Source organism: Suricata suricatta, chromosome 2, assembly GCF_006229205.1.
Source record: "Suricata suricatta isolate VVHF042 chromosome 2, meerkat_22Aug2017_6uvM2_HiC, whole genome shotgun sequence".
In the NCBI taxonomy this organism is placed as follows: domain Eukaryota; kingdom Metazoa; phylum Chordata; class Mammalia; order Carnivora; family Herpestidae; genus Suricata; species Suricata suricatta.
Genome location: NC_043701.1, coordinates 148,571,843 through 148,576,742, shown reverse-complemented (window position 1 = coordinate 148,576,742; position 4,900 = coordinate 148,571,843).

The following is a 4,900-nucleotide window of genomic DNA, read 5'->3' as shown; positions in this document are numbered from 1 at the left end:
GGTGATGCGAATAGCCATATTTTCAAAGACATACAAAAGGCCTACAGGTGCATGAAAAGGTACTGAACACCATTAATCATCAGGGAAATGCAAGCCAAAACCTCAACGAGATAACACCTCACACTGTTAGGGTGGCTGTTATCAAAAAGACAAGAGATAACCAGTGTTGACCACGGTGTGGAGAAGAGGGAGCCCTTGTGCACTGTTGGTGATGATGTAAATTGGTGCAGCAACTATGGAAAACAGTATGAAGGCTCCTCAAAAAAAATCAATGGACCACGTGATCCAGCAATCCCACTTCTGGGTATGTATCCAAAGGAAATGAACTCAGGGTCACAAAGAGATATCAGCATTCCCATGTTTATTGTTGCATTATTCACAATGACTAAGATTTGGATACAACCTAAGTGTCCATCGATGGATGAATGCATGAAGAAAATATGTAGAATATCATTCATCTATTTAAGAAAAAAGGAAATCTTGCCATTTGCAACAGCATGGAAGAAATTATGCTCAATGAAATAAGCCAAACACAGAAAGCAAATACTGTATGATCTCACTCATAAGTAGAATCTAAAAAAGTTAAACTCAGAACCAGGACCAGAGAGTAGAGCAGTGGTCCTCAGGGGTTGGTGATGGGGAGACCTTGGTCAAAGGGCACAAACTTCTGGTTATAAGATAAATAAGTTCTGGAGATCTTATGTACAGCATGGTGACTATAGTCAATAACATTGCACTGTATACTTAAAATTTGCTAGTAGAATAGATTTTAAGTGATCTCACCACACCAAAAAAAAAAAAAAGGGAAATTGAGACGTGATTGATATCTTAATGGTTTCATTGTGGTAATCATGTCACAGTGTATCCATCCATATATCAAAACCTCACACTGTATACCTTAAATGTATACAATTTTTATTTGTCAATTAGACCCTAATATAGGGTATATATTAATATATATAATAATATAATAAGGCTAGGGAAAGGGAGGCACATAAATAAATAGCTTTCCTTCAAAAAGAAGTAAAATATTCAGGAATAAATTTAATCATACACAAAAAAGTACACTGAAAACTACAAAAATTATTGAAAGAAATCAGATAAGATTTAAATAAATTGAAACATATCCCATGGTCCTAGTTCAGAAGACTTAGTATTAAGACAGCAATACTTTGGGGCACCTGGGTGGCTCAGTCAGTTGAGTGTCCGACTTCAGCTCAGGTCATGATCTCATGATTTGTGAGTTCAAGTCCCACCTTGGGCTCTGTGCGGACAGCTTAGAGCCTGAAGCTTGCTTTGGATTCTGTGTCTTCTTCTCTCTCTGCTCCTCCCTTGCTCATGCTCTGTCTCTCTGTCTCTCAAAATTAAATACTAAAAAAAAAACCCAGCAATACTTCCCAAATTGATCTGCAGCTTCAATATTATCCCTATCAAAATCACACCTTGCTTTTTTTTGGGCAGAAATTGAGAAGCTGATCCTATAATTTATAAGAAAATGCAAAGAACAGAAAAGAGCTAAAACATTCTTGAAAAATGAAGAACAAGGGTGAATTCACACTTCCCAATTTCAAAACCTACTATAAAGTTACAGTAGTCAAGACAGTATGGCACTGACATATGATACACATATTGATCCCTAGTTCCAAAGTGAAAGTCCAGAAATAAATGCCTACATTTATGCCAAATTAAATTTTTTTACTAAGGTATAAAGACAAGTCAATGAAGAGCCATGTTTTCAACAAACAATGCCACAACTGATTATTCACGTGCAAAAGACTGAATTTGGATCCCTACAGCCCATCACACATAAAATTTGGCAAAATGGACCATAGATCTAAATAAAGAACTAAAAGTATAAAATTCCATGAAGGAAACACAGGAATAAATTTTGTGACCTTAATATAAGCTATAGTCTCCTAGATGTAGTACTAAAATCACAAGCAATAGAAGAAACAAGAGAAATATATATATATATATTTATTTATAAATATTTATATATATATAAATAAACTGGGCTTACTCAAAATTAAAACCTTTTCGGCTTCAAATAGAACCACCAAAAAAGTGAAAAGACAATCTACAGATGCAACAAAACGTGTAAATAATATAGCTGACAAGGGACTTCTTTCCAGTATGTATGAACACTTGTAACTCAATAAGAAAATAAATAAATAAATGAGTAAACTAATTTTGTAATGTGTCAAAAATCTGACTATATATTGCTTTAAAAGAGATATACAAATGGGCAACAAGTGTTGCTCAATATCATTAGCCATTAGGGAAGTCCAAATAAAAACCACAGCGAGATACCACTTCACGGAGAATAGAATGTGCTGAAGAGGATGTGGAGAAAATGGAACCTTAGAGATAGCTTATCTGCAACCAATAGGGTTACAGATGGTACGCGGTGCAGCCGCTTTAGAAAGCAATCTGTATTTCCTCCAAATTAAGTTACCATACGATCCATCAATTTCACCCCTACTTACCTCCCCAAGAGAAATGAAAACACATGTCTACACAAAAAAATATACATGATTATTCACAGCATTATTTTTCACAATAGCCCAAAGTGGAAATTTCCATTATCTGATGAACGGATAAACACAATATGGCATATCCATAAATGGAATATTATTCGGCCACAAAAAGGAATAAAGTACTGATGCATGCTGCAACATGGATGGCTCTCAATATTGAGGTTTTTGTGGTAAGCAATTAAGAGGAGGTGACCAGGAAGACAGTCCAAAAGCTCACATGTTGTATGATTCCATTCATATGAAATGCCCAGAATAAGCAAATCTACAGACAGAACATAGATTAGTGTTTGCCCGGACTGGGAAGATGAGGGGGGTAACGGGAAGTGACTGCTAACTGGGTGACAGAAATGTTCTAAAACTGACCGTGGTGATGGCCGCACAAACTCCCGAATATTACTAACCACTACTAAACTGTATACTTTAAATGAGTAAATTGTGTATACCAATTACATCTCAATAAAACAGGAAGGAAGGAAGGAAAGAAGGAAGGAGATGATGGACTTTAAGTAAGGCAGTGAGATTATCTCATCTATGCTACAGGGAAGTAACTCTGACTGGAGAACTGAAGGGAGGGAGGACAGTTAGGCTTGAGGTAGAGAGAGGAGGGAGGAAGATGTTATAATCTGTGTAGGAGATGCTGAAAGCCTAAAGCAGGGCGGAGACAGTAAAGACAAGATGTAGGGATATTTTGGAAACTATCCCACAGTGGCATAGTTTCTATGAAGCCAACATTCCATATTTTGCATAACACTAAATGGCACGAGTATAAATTTCTCTAGTCCATGGGAATGAAAGTAGCTTAATAACATGTTACAAAGGTCTCAAAATGTTCATATACTTTGGACCATTTCTAAATCCTCATCTTTTAAAAAATTTTTTTTACATTTATTTATTTTTGGGAGACAGAGGCAGAGCACAAGTCAGGGAGGGGCAGAGAGAGAATGAGACACAGAACCGGAAGCAGGCTCCAGGCTCTGAGCTATCAGCACAGAGCCTGACATGGGGCTTGAACCCACTAACCGTGAGATTATGACCTGAGCTGAAGTCAGATGCTTAACCAGCTGAGCCACCCAGGTGCCCCTCTAAATCACTCTCTTGAGAAAAACTTTTTAAAATGGTTTAAGCACCAAATATGTACTATAGCAATTAATGAGGTTAATAAGGGAAATCAGCCTAAATGCCCAAGAGCAGACTAATTAAAATAGTGGTATTAATTGAATATTATGCAGTCATTAAAATATTTAAAAAGTAAAATTACATAGGAAAATACATGTTATAATAGCAAGGAAAATGCAAAAACACAAATTCCACACCATGGTGTGGTCCTGATGGTGTAAAAATGTCCAATGTAATGAATATTTACAATTTTTCTACACAATATCAATTCTATATCAATCTTTAATTTCTACAACATATTACTTTTGTCCGAAATAAAATATATTATATGTACTTTTCAAAGAAAACCAATAGCCATTTTATTCTTAGGTTTGAAGTGCAATTCCAGGGCCATCCTACCCGCTGCGTCCAGGATTTCCTGAAGCCTGTCTCTTGCCTGGCGGGGGTTGGATCCTACTTCTATTCCGGTGCTATTTCCATCTGCTCATCTCAGTTGTGCCCATTCTTTCGCGCCCTACTATTTGGTTCCCCGAGAATCCCTCCAGGGCCTTTCCATGAATAAAGCCAGTCCCACTAAAATCTGCCCTTTTGTAGAAAGTGGACTGGCAGGAACCCTCTCTCCGCTCAGAGTGGCGATCCTGCCAGGCAGAGGACGAAACAGGATTGGCCACCAGGTGGCGCCCCGGCTCGCTCCCAGAAATGGGGAGCCTCTTTGCACGTCCCCAACAGCTAGTGTACAAAGCACCACCTCACATGGAATGAACTTATATTTTAATTTGGTTCAGAGCCTTATTGGATGTGTATCACGGTCAGATTCAGTTCTGAAGTTGGCGGGGCGGGGGCCGTGGGGGGCAGGATGGTGGGCATGAGATGTTGGGGAGCTGCAGGCAAATACAGAAGACATGTAAGATCAGGTCACAGCAGTAGGAAAGCTGACCACCCATGGGAAGCTTCCCTCTGGAACACAAATCCTTCTACTAACATCTCTTTCAGGCCTCTGCTCATGGCCAGTTAGAAAGTAGACCAAAATTTACTCTGCCAGGCAGCCCGCTCCCCAGGTGCCTGCCCTCAACCCTGGAACATTCTTGCTGTGGCGTCCACATCCTTCTCCCTAGCACTTCCAGCCAGTGATCCAGTCCTATGAGCCATCTCCAAACAAGCCCTAACTCCTTCCCCACCACCACCCCGCCACCTCCCGGCCCCCAAGTTTCTCCCCAAGCACCCTGACCTCCTCCAGACAACCCGTA